Source organism: Arachis duranensis, chromosome 9, assembly GCF_000817695.3.
Source record: "Arachis duranensis cultivar V14167 chromosome 9, aradu.V14167.gnm2.J7QH, whole genome shotgun sequence".
NCBI lineage: Eukaryota > Viridiplantae > Streptophyta > Magnoliopsida > Fabales > Fabaceae > Arachis > Arachis duranensis.
In genome coordinates this window covers 10,204,584-10,217,282 of record NC_029780.3, presented here as the reverse complement: position 1 = coordinate 10,217,282, position 12,699 = coordinate 10,204,584, and the positions used below count along the sequence as shown (strand labels likewise).

Genomic DNA, 12,699 nt, shown 5'->3' with positions numbered 1-12,699 from the left:
CGGATGCTGTAAGTCTTCACACTTAAAAGGGCCTCATCTTTATCCTGGAATTGCTGACCAACTTGGAACTCTGTCAGACCACCAGTCCCTTCCGCATCTCTAGCTCCGAATCCAACAGCGTGCCCTAAAACCCCCTCATGTCTCATGGCGTCCAAGTCCAACGAGGAAAAATGTGGTGGATACTGCTGTGAGCCAGAGCTAGAACCACCTACCGCCAATGTAGATCCATCCGCTCCAATATCATCAGCGCTGTCATCGTCAATCATATCCGGCTCGACGTCATCCTCCTCTTCATCACCCAAAAAACCGTCTCCAACGCCAACAGGTGCAACTCCCACTAAAGCGTTCGCCAAATTTTCCCTTTCCACTACCTCGTCGCCTTCGGTGCCATTGAGGTCAACAGCAAAAGACGGAGAGGGGACAGGTTGGACCACTGGTTCGTACACAGGGACAGAGGAGGAAGCAACGGCAGGCCGGGAACTAGAACCTGCTGGATTTGCTATAGTGTTCGTATTCCGGTTCGAACCGCCGGAGCTGGATACCACATCAACCAGCCGTGCCAACAACTCTGGTGTCCACACCTCCGGAAACTGCTGCCGACAAAGAAACATTACTTGCAAGTCCACATCATTATTAATCGTGAAGCAATCATACTTCACGGTATTCTGTAGCACCGTGACTGGAATGCGATAGAAAAACTTCTTTACCCGCTTCGCACCTTCCAGACCGAGCTTCATTAGTACAGCGCTAACAAGTTACGATAATACATAGAGGATTCTTATCTGTGAACTTTACTCCGGAACGAGTTTTTCTATTAACAGATCCTCTGTGGTGCACCAAAACCACAAAACTCTCCTCACTAGCCATCTTACTCCCTCTAATGAGACTAACTCACGTTTGGAACCATATATATACAGCTCAGTCTCAAACTAATTCGAACCGGTCTGGTTCGAACTATGATTTGTGTAATTCGAACAAGCCCGGTTCGAATTACACCAGAAGCGTCTCTCTCTATAATTCGAACCAACCTGGTTCGAATTACATTCATTCTTAATTCGAACCAAACTGGTTCGATTTAATACCAACCCAAAACAACTAATTCGAACTCTCCTGGTTCGATTTACTAACAATTACAGTTCGAACTAACTTGGTTCGAATTATATAAAAACTCGATCTGGCTTATTGCTGAAACGATTTTTGTTTTGGCTTATTTACGTAATTTTTGGAGTCAGTTGGCTTATTATGGTTTTTTACCCTTTTTAATATAAAGTGAAAATTTATTAACGTACGAATCCACAAAATAGGAAACTCACAAATTATATGTAATTATGTTTATAATAGGTCAAATTGAAAAACTTTCAAAATAAATATAGAAAGTTCTAATCAGTAATGTGTAATGGACTAAAATCAATCAACTTACCTAAAACAAAAATGGAAATGGCCTTTTGAAAATATGCACTAAACTACACTATAAAATTAATAGAATTAGTTGATTACATCTTACTAATACACATAATTTTTCAAATCAATTCATTCTTTTCATTTACAAGAATCCATGGATGGAGATGGAGTTAGCGAAACTATGTCCAAACGAACTAAAATTGATGTCCAAATCGATCCTATTGAGATATCTTCCAGGTTTTTTACATAATCTTCTTTTGTAATAATGTATTTTCTTAAAAAAAATTAAGTACTAATATAACTAATTATGTATCTTATGATTTTTTTTTCTTTTTCATACAGTCACGATAACACAATATTATTTGAGCACAAAGAAAACTCAATCATGAAGGAAGAAGAAATCAAAGCACCAGAAGTGAAGTTCATCACTTAAAAATGGTATTTTGAAAGAATAATAACCTGTCTTAAAATAATTTCATGTCTTTAACAGGTCAACAATAAAAAATATGAAGAAATGGATATACAACTCAAGCAAATGGAAGAAACTGTTAATAATCTTCAAAAGATGTATTCTATCAATCAACCAAATTTTTCTACTGGTTTACATCAACCCATAATGCCTTTCTTCCACCCTATACCGCCAAATTTTTATGGTCATTTTCCAGGATTTACTCAAACCTCACCTCCATGTACACCCCCTTCCATTCACATGCATATGCCTCCATATCCTCCTCCCTTTAACCGATGCTATTATGGGAAAACTCAAGTCTCCCGTAGACAAAAGTACTAAAACAATAGCCAAGAAGACTAACGTTAATGCTGAGCGTAAAAAAGAATTACCACGCAAAGGTTCAGTTGGAAAAAAACTATATTCTCCAAAATCGTCACCAACTGAAATTTCAAAGTCTTTGTTGGGTAAGGGTTCTCCAACTGGATATTCCATCAACCATAACACTTTGCCAAACTTAAGTTTGCGCCAGAACGACTCTGGAATTGAAGCACCATTTGTAAGTTATAATTTTTTGTTCTTTTTTTTAAGTGAATCTTCTGAAGATTTTAAATTTGTTTGTATTCAAAAATTTTAGTGTTACAAAAATTTTCTAATTTATTTTTATGTATTGGTTCAATTACAATGGCTTCTGGTTGTATTTAGACCACCTGCTGGAATGAAATTAGATGAAACAGACATACAAGTGGCTACATATATATTTGGATCTGACAAAGAAGATAAAATTAATAGGTAGATATGATATATAATTTACATTTTTTTTACTGTTTTGTAACATTATATATAAGAATTTAAATAATTACATCTTTTAATTGCAAAAAAAATTATAACAGACATGAAATTTTAGCAAGAGGTTTCAAGTTTGATGCAAATAGGGACAGTTTTTTCAACTTAATTCCCAAGGGATGGATTGATGAAGATGTAAGTATTTTTTTTCTTAATTATTATTTTTTTTAAAAAGATAAATATAATTATATTAATTTTCATGTTTTATTGTCTAAAAAAAATGAGCCAACTGAATCTGATTTTTTTTTTGTATTTAGATACTATGTGTGTATGCTCATATGCTAACTAACGAGGAAAGGTCAGATTTGGGATATCTAAGACATTGGTATATGCCTACTGTGTTTTCTGTAAGTAATTAATTATTAATTACTAATTACATGTAATTAACTTATTTTATTCTTATATATTATACTCCTATATCGTTAATGTATATTTTTACATTTGTTTAGAAACTTGCACTCATGGGAAAAAATCCTCCTTCCAAAATGATAGTACAGTATCAAAAATCTTTTATGGGAAAGGTAGAAACTCTTCATAAGGTAAAAATACTTTAACTTAAACTAAATATAACCTCAATATTCAATACTTACTTTTATTAAAATTTATTTAATTTGATTTTATATTTAGATATTTGTGTCTGTCAATGAAGACAACATCCATTGGTATCTTGTTGTGTTTGATATGCACGAACTTCAGATAATTTGGTTGGACTCTAAGCAAACTATGAAAAGATGGAGAGAAAAGATTTTAATATTAGGAAGCTGGTAATTATTTAAATCTATAACGTTAACATCTATGATTCATATGTAAATTTTTGTATAGGAGTAGTGTTTAACTAATTTAACTTAACTAATATGTACATTGAAGAGATGCTTCAAGATGACTCATTTTATGATCTTGAAACCACTGTTAGGCCTAAAGTTTTTCGTTTCGCTGATCCAAAGCATATAGAAACAGGAGAACAAAAAATTGGCTCGTAATGATCTAATCGTATCTCTACTTTATTTCTCTTATATTATGTTGTATACTTTCTTATATGTGTTTTTTTTTCTACACTATTAAAATAGTAATGATTGTGAAATTTGGGTAGCAACTTGGATGAAAGATTGTGCTAAAAATGACAATTATTCCATCAAGGTACGCACATTTTAATATTATTTAATAATTATTAGTTACTTTTAAATTCATGATTTGTTACTTATTATTTTTTATTTCAATTATAGATTGACGACACAACAAGAATGCGCATTGCTCTTGATTTGGTTATTAAACCATACAATACAAAACAAGGAGTCATTTTAAAAGCTGCAGAAAAAAACTACAAGAAGATTGAAGAGAAAAATAAGAATTTAGTTAAAAAGTAATTTTATTTGAATTTAAATTTTTTGTTGGAACAATGTGGTAGAATTGTTGAGATCCTTATATGTAGTTTTTAATATCCGTTTTTGGAATTTGAGATACAAGTTTCCTTACTTTTATATTTTACAAAGTTTTAATAAATATTTTTTCAGAAATTAAATACTTAATTTGAGTATTACTTTTCATGAGTCATGACTTATTAATACATGTACATTTTAATTTCATGATGGATTCATGCCTTAAATGAATTCAATTCAATTAATGGTTCAAAATCATAATAGATTCATGCATGAATGCATTCAATTGAATTAATGACTTTTTAATACGTGTACAAATTCAATTTCATGATGAGTTAGATAAGTATGTAAATATTAAAATTTTTTAAATCTACCCACACCTTTCTCAAGTTATGATCTATGCATATTTAGTGGCATAATACAATTGAAGCCATTGTTTTTATACCCCAAATTAGTGTCGTTACAATTTTTTTATTTTGGAAAAAACTATTTCGGTATTTTCATTTAAAGATACTATAATTTAATTTATTGTCATTAGGCATATTTTAATAAATTATTAATATGTTACTAGTTTATACTTGAATGGTGAGAATAAATGTTAAATAATGATTATTTATTTATATGATTATTAATACGTTACTACATTAATTTAATTTATTATTTTTATACTTGAATGATGACAATCAGTAATTAATATGATACTAATCAAGTTCAATTCAAATTTTAAAACATAAATCATTTATTTGTTTCTAGAATATTTTTTTAAAAGAATGATTTCAAAAAAGTAATATTGGTGAGATTATGTGACAATTTCTTTTATTAAATATAAAAAATATTATAAATACATAAAAAATATTTATTAGTAATTATACATATATTAAAAATATTTGTTGACTATTAGCATTATTATTCAAGTAAATAATATACAATTTAACTTTCCAACCTTATTTAAAAAAATTCTTAAAGGAGATAATATTTTACTTTACCATTATACTTAATAATAATGATGACAATAAATAAATAATACGTTACTAATTAATTTTAAAAGTGAATAACTTCAAATATTGCTCATTTAAATACGTTACAAAAAAATAGTTGATCCCTAACCTCTTCTCTTTTTCCAACTTTTTTCATTTTACATACAGGCTAATTCACAAAAATGAGACAATTTTGGGCGACTGAAAGTGAAAGTGAAACCAGCTAACTCTCTCCTTTCTATTTGGGTGTGGTTTGTAGATTGGCAATGAAAATGTGATGAATTGAAACCAATAACATCTCTGCACAACTTATGATAATCAGAAAAGACATACCACTTAAAATGAACATGAAACTTTTTAAATACCTATAGACATGAGAGAAGGAAGACAAACACAACCAAATTAAATTAGATAAGAAAAATAAATTAAAAATGGAAATGATGAAACTGCCTTTAAACACGCAAAAAAAATTAAATTAAACTAGACAGTCATGATTTGTTAAGTTCCAAAACTCTAAACAAAAAAGAAAAAAAAGCTTAACCGAGCTTCATGATAGGTCGAATTCCAAAACTTTAAATATAACTCAGATGCATTCAAGAGAAAATTAAATACTAAATTCGCTCTTTTTAAACTTTTCTTGTCTTCCTTTTCTTCATTCTTTTCTTCCTAAAACTTTAATCTGTTAAATTGACAATAATTTATTATAGATAATGTTCTAATTCTCATTGTTAACCAGAATCTTAAAATGTGAATAGATGAGAAATACGAAGACTACTTCAAGGAACGAAAAGTAATCAGCAACCTGTTTGACAAATGCAAATGCTCTTCATAGAATTAGTATACACACAACCAATCATTTATTGTTTCTTCTATAATTTGGGGGTGATAATTAAACAAGATTCCAAATAGCAATTTTAGGATTAAACAGTGAACTTATATTGGCTCAACAATTGAAAACATAATTTCAATTAGGTGATTAATTACTTCAAATTCCAGAGTCAATCATAAAATATAGTGTAATTAATCTAGTTGATCAATCTATATAGTAGATATACAAGATAGAAAAATTGTATCAATGGCAGCAAATTTGTTTCATAAAGAAATCAATAAAAATAAAATTCACCGTTTGAACACGCAAGCATCGAAACAATCCCATAACAAAAAAAAAATGAAATTCATTATTTAAACAGAGGATAAATGCCTAACCTAACGTCAGGGGTGTGGTGATGGAGAACGCCGCTACGCTGGTGGATCAGAGGCGGCGAACACAGGAGTCACAGAGGCTCAGGATGTGAAAGACGGCGGCAACACTGCTGTTGGAGGCGGAAAGAGGGGGCGCTATAATCGTGGTCACGGAGGCTAACGACGGGTGATGGAGATGGAGATAGACGAACGCCTGTGAGATAGAAGGGATCTGGCGGTGTCGGTGAGCGGCGGCGGTGAACGGCAATGGTGGAGAGGTTTAGATATGAAGGGTTGGGTGTTCAGCCAGTGGGTGTTTTGGTAGGAAGAGAAGATTGATGGGAAAGGGAAGAGGTGTTTTGTTCAGCCCTGATTTTGGATAAAATCCCCAAATTAAGTGAAACTTAGAACGAATGGAAATAGAAACTGGCAGAAATTTGCAGGGACGGTGAAGACAATAGAAATTAGGAGAAGGAGAAGAAAAGATAGAATAACCTCGTTGAGTGTTGATCATAATTACAAGTAGTCGTAGATAGCGTGATGAGGATTATTTATTTTAATTTTGTTTTAATTTTAATAAACAAAAATGTTTAATCATAATTAATCATATATGATTAAAGTATATACGTATTCGTATTTGTATACAAATAATATTTAATATACTTTTAAAATACATTAAATTTTAAAATTTTAAAATTATTTAATTATTAATTGACTAGAATTAATGATGCCACATGTCTATATTATATTGGTCCACATACATAAAGTATGAGTTTTAGCACAAATGTTGAGGTATGAGAGTAATCACCTTTGCAATTTGGACCATCCAAATCAGAGCTGTTAAAATGACAATTTATCCTAAAACAATATTGACTTTTGATTCGATAGTGTTTTCCTTATTTTTAATTTTCAAGTGCTAAAAACTTGTCACCACCTGCAGTAGCAACTAGCAAGTCAAACGGAGCCAGGTTCATGGCTGACCCCAAATCCTCGAGCCTCATCTAGTCACCTTAGCCTTCACGGCTTCACACCCAGTGTGTATATATATGATGCCATAAACAAACATACTTTACACTGCTGCTCCGCGTTTTCGAGAAAATCTCATTCTCACTTTCACTCATCACCTTTCTTCTTACTCGACAGTCGGTGTTCCTTTTCTTTGTTTACATTAGATTCCAAACTCTTAGGCGACCTTTTTTTTTTGGTTTAGAAATAAAGAAAGCAAGAAAGAAAGAAAGAAAACTCACACTTTTTCCCTTTATCTTGAAATGTTAATTTGTGGTTTTGGTTCGAACCTTAGATGTGCTTGAAGAGCTTCCATTTTTTATTTTCCATGTTGACGGTTCCATTACGTTCATCAATCTTGGCTCGATATTCCCCGGGCTGTGTCGCTAAGCGTCGACATGTCTATTCCGATGGCGCATCCGATGCCGGCGCCGGCGAACTGCAGCACGAGATTCTCCAAGGAGCTCAAACCGCACGGCACAGGACCAGCGTCTTCTCCTGCTTCCATGAGAGCTTTCAACCGAAGCAGCAATGTCGGTTCCGGCGACGGCAATACCACCGTGTCTCCGACCTCTGTGATCGCCTTCGAAGACGGCGCCGGTCGGAGCAACGACGCGGGCGAGTTCAGCAGCGAGGAACAATCGCACGAGTTGAGAAACTTGCATGGCGTGAAGGAGAGTTCAGATTTCAACTATTCAAATTGGGCGTTCACCGATTCCTTATTGAGTTTGGATTTCGAATCGTCTAGTCATTCATCTGCAAAGAATGCAGATTTTAACGACGAACGTGAATATGCGTATGATGTTAAACGTGCACCTATTCTTACTTTCACTGTTAATAATGATTCAGATAATGATGATGTTGATGGTGATGGTAATCGTAATGAAGCTTTGGTCGATGAATGTGAACCGGTTAAGCCGGCTCCTGTGACTAAAGGAAACAAAGGTTTGTGCTACCGGTGTTTCAAGGGTAGCAGGTTCACGGAGAAAGAGGTGTGTCTGGTTTGTTCTGCAAAGTATTGTGGGAATTGCGTGCTTGATGCTATGGGTTCAATGCCTGAAGGAAGAAAGTGTGTTGATTGTATTGGGTATCCAATTGATGAGTCTAAAAGAGAGAGTTTAGGGAAGTGCTCTAGGATTTTCAGGAGGTTGCTTAATGAGTTGGAGGTTCGGCAGATAATGAAGGCTGAGAGGTTTTGTGAGGTGAATCAACTTCCTCCGGAGTATATTTGTGTCAATGGGAGGCCACTTTCGTTTGAGGAACTGGTTACGTTGCAGAATTGCGCTGCTCCTCCGAAGAAGCTTAAGCCGGGGAGTTATTGGTATGATAAAGTATCTGGTCTTTGGGGAGAGGTATGTTTGTTCTGTTTTTTTATATGCATTTGTATCATTGATTATTGGTTAACTGCTTGTGATTTGTTGTGGATCATGATTGTTTTCTGTAAATTTCACAGGAAGGACAGAAGCCTTGCAGAGTCCCCATCTGAATGTTGGGGGTCCAATCAAGCCGGATGCTAGCAATGGGAACACGCAGGTTTACATCAATGGCAGGGAAATAACAAAAGTCGAGCTCCGAATGTTGCAGGTTGAAATTATATTCCATAATTATATGAAAGGAAAATATTTTTTGTAGGAATTTAGAAGGATGTGCCTTAAACTCCTAATAACTTGTTCGTTGTTAAACAAAATTGTTGTTGTTTGGCAGTTGGCAGGAGTTCAATGCGCTGGTAACCCACATTTTTGGGTTAATGAGGATGGTTCATACCAAGAAGAGGGACAGAAAAATATAAGAGGGAATATATGGGGAAAGGTGATGTTCCTTTTTTTTCTTTATTTCTTTATTTATTTTTTGTTTTGTGAAGACTATTTGTCTTATTTTGTTTGTTTTCTTTCATTATAACACAGTATTCTGTTGCTTGTATAGTCTGGAACGAAGCTTGTATGTGCTTTACTGTCCCTGCCAATTCCTTCTAAATGTTTAATTTTGTGTGGGGAACGAACCTCCAGTCCAGTTAGCAAAAGAGTTCCTGATTACCTTGAGCATGGAATAGTTCAGAAGCTCCTCTTAGTTGGCTATGGTGGATCTGGAACAAGTGCTATTTTTAAGCAGGTGATTTTTCATTTGTTAGTTACTAGTTGGAAAGATTATGTTGGACAAATGTGGGTGGTAAGTGTGCTCAACAAAATGATAATTCATGTAACTTATAAAACTGACATGTGAAATGCTTTTGGGAGTAGTAGTCTAAAGTTTAAACATAAATACAAACTTAGTCATAATTCTTTTTGTGATATGTTGCAGTGTAGTTGATTGGGCAACAGTTTCCTACTTTGTACTGATTCTTTCTCGAATAAGATATCTGTTGCTAAAAGCTAAGAAATAAATATAGTTAGAGAATTGTAAATGGTTATGGCAGGCCAAGATACTTTACAAAGACATCCCTTTCTCAAAAGAAGAACGTGAAAGTATAAAGTTGACCATTCAAACGAACGTATATTCCTATATTGGTTTACTACTTGAAGGTCGTGAGCGTTTTGAGGAAGAAAGTCTGTGGAATATGAAGAAAAGACAATCTGATGTACTTGATTCTACAGGTATGAGTTCAATTTCTCCTTTTTCTTCTACTAAATTGACTACTTGGCCTAGCTTTCTTCCTTCTAAAGCACCATAGACATGGTTTAATATGCATCAAATGGTCACCATCTAGTTGGTCATCCAAATGTAATGAAGCTTAGAGACTTCCTTCACAGACAAGCAACTGAGGCTTACCAATTCCATAATTCTGTTTTCAATCTGTTATCAATTCTGTTTTGAGCAATTGGTAGTTACTTAAGTTATGCAAGACTATATGCGTGTGGAGTGTGTAACCTCTAATTGTATATAAACTCATCATAATGTTCTAGGTCATATGCTGAAAACCCATATTCAATTCAATATACAAAATCTTCAATTCTGTCAATTATCTCAACTTCACATTCTTTCTGTTTTGCTTCAACTCAATCCTTCTTCAGCCCTATTAAAATGGTTTGCAGCAAGCTTGTATATGTGCAGAATTGGTGTGTATTATTAGTGTCTAAAATGTCTTCAAGTGCCATTATGGGTCACAACTTTTAGTGTGTACTAAAATGAAATAGTTATATCTTACCTTGTTCCATCCAAAGTGACAACTGTAGACTGAACATTGAAAATTGTCACACACACACACATAGGACTTTACTACTATGGGATGCTGCTCAAATTAAATTTAGAATTGTAAAAAGGAAATACTGTATATCAAGCAGAGAAATATCAAATTTTGCTGGTCCATTTGTACTAAAGATTGGATGATTCCATTGTGGTTAACAACAGGAGTCAGTTCAAACAACAAGACAATCTATTCCATTGGCACAAAGCTAAAAGCTTTCTCTGATTGGCTGCTGAGAACTATGGCTTCGGGCAAACTTGATGCCATCTTTCCTGCAGCTACTCGTGAATATGCACCATTGATTGAGGAGATGTGGAGTAGTGCAGCCATTAAGGCTACCTACAAAAGAAGAAGAGAAATAGAAATGCTCGACACTTTGATTGCATATGATCGTATGGCTGACATTTACATATTTATATAATTGCTTGCTTATGGATGAAAATGCTAAGAGCAGGATGTCTTTTGAGTTGGTGGCGGTGAGAGAACTTTAAGAAAGACATGGGTGGATTTTGTGACTAGATACTGGAGTCCTCTATTGAGTAGGATAAATAAATATTTAACTCTATGATATGTATGAAAGGGAACAGCTAATTAAGGCACTCTTTAAGAACTCCAGGCTGGTAAATTTGTGCTTAGGCAAGAATTTCTTATGGATGATATTGTGTTAAAATTCTGGGTATAAGAAATCTCAAAATGTCAATAACTTTTCACAACATAATCTTTTTGTAATGTTTATTTTGTTCCAAAGAGTAATTATTATTTATTTGAATATATAAATATCTTGTCTGATTCTGGTAGTTTAGGAAATTCTATCTATTATATCAAACAGATTTATCTTTGATCAATTAGGACCCTGTGCAAATAAAAAATGAGCAAACTGATGGAGGGTAGGGATAATGATTTTTACTTGTTGCTTAGGTTAATTCTAATCAAAGGTTTTGGTTACTGCATTCAGAACATTCTATTATAGAGAACCTTAATCAAGGGAAGTGACGGTTGTGCTATAGAAAGCATTTAAGTTCCATATAGAGAGTTTATATGAGCCTAGCATATGCTTTATACTTTCTCAGGTCAATTATTTGGCTGGTCGTCAATCCCTTTCTTTTATGCTTTTAGTTATGCTAGCTAAATAATCTATATGATGCCAAACCAATAAACTTATTCTCTTTTTAAGCGAATATTTTTTCATCAGGAGTGTCTATGAAGTTCTTGCGCCATATTTCTATCTATTATTATAATTATTGCATATATTTCTTTACTTTTCTTTTGAAAATTATTGCTTGATGAGTGGCTTGAGAATCTTGTGCTGCCCAAGGACAATGTTTATGACATGTAAAATCTTTGTTAAGGTTGTTGAGATATTGAGGGCTGATTATGAGCCATCAGATTTAGATATTCTCTATGCTGAAGGAGTTACTTCATCCAATGGACTGGCTTGTGTGGAGTTCTCATTTCCCACATCAACTCCTGAGGAAAGTGTTGATACCATCAGTTTACATGATTCTTTTGCTAGGTAAGCCAAAAGTTTTGTGGCTAACTTGTTGCCAATTATGATATGTGAGAAATGTTCTGTTATTGCTGTTATCATGTTTTAGCATAATACAGCGTACCTACTGTAGGAGTAGGGTGTCTATGAAGTTGATGGAAAGTTTACCCCCATCATAAATGCATCGGAAAGTGATTGTGTTATGCTCTGGTTCTCTGCTATTACTGTTGTTATGTTTATCAAACAAAATGGAGGTTCTTTCTACCAACATGAATGTATTTATAGTCAAATGACATCTGGTGAACGGTTTTTTCTTTTACTTCATTGATGCTTAGATCACAGAGGCATGCTATCAAAATGCAACAGTCAGGTTTATCGTGTAAAAGTTGACATATGTTTCCAAGAATGATGCATTCATATGTTTGGAAAACTACCTTTAAACATCTGAAAAATGTTACTTTTATGAACTTAAATATGCCCTCATAAATGAAAAGTTTTTTAGTGGAAAGAATGACATGTGCAGAGCGGATATGAAAGCTTTCTGATCTGTAGTGTGCTTTTCATTCATTGTTTGGTTTACAGGTATCAACTAATTACAGCGCATGCAAGAGGAATAGGAGAAAATTGCAAGTGGCTAGAGATGTTAGAGGATGTTGGCATGGTCGTCTTCTCTGTTGCCTTGAGTGACTACGATCAATTTTCTGCGGAAGGAAATGGTTGCATCACTAACAAGATGTTATCAAGCAGGAAGCTTTTTGACACCATTGTTACTCATCCAACTTTTGAGAAAATGGACT

At 33.8% G+C, this 12,699-nt stretch overlaps 1 pseudogene; it reads left to right on the top strand.

The window, feature by feature from the left end:
• The first annotated feature begins 7,202 nt into the window (after nucleotides 1-7,202).
• Nucleotides 7,203-12,699, top strand: part of LOC107464653 (extra-large guanine nucleotide-binding protein 1-like) — a 6,005-nt pseudogene continuing 508 nt past the window's right edge.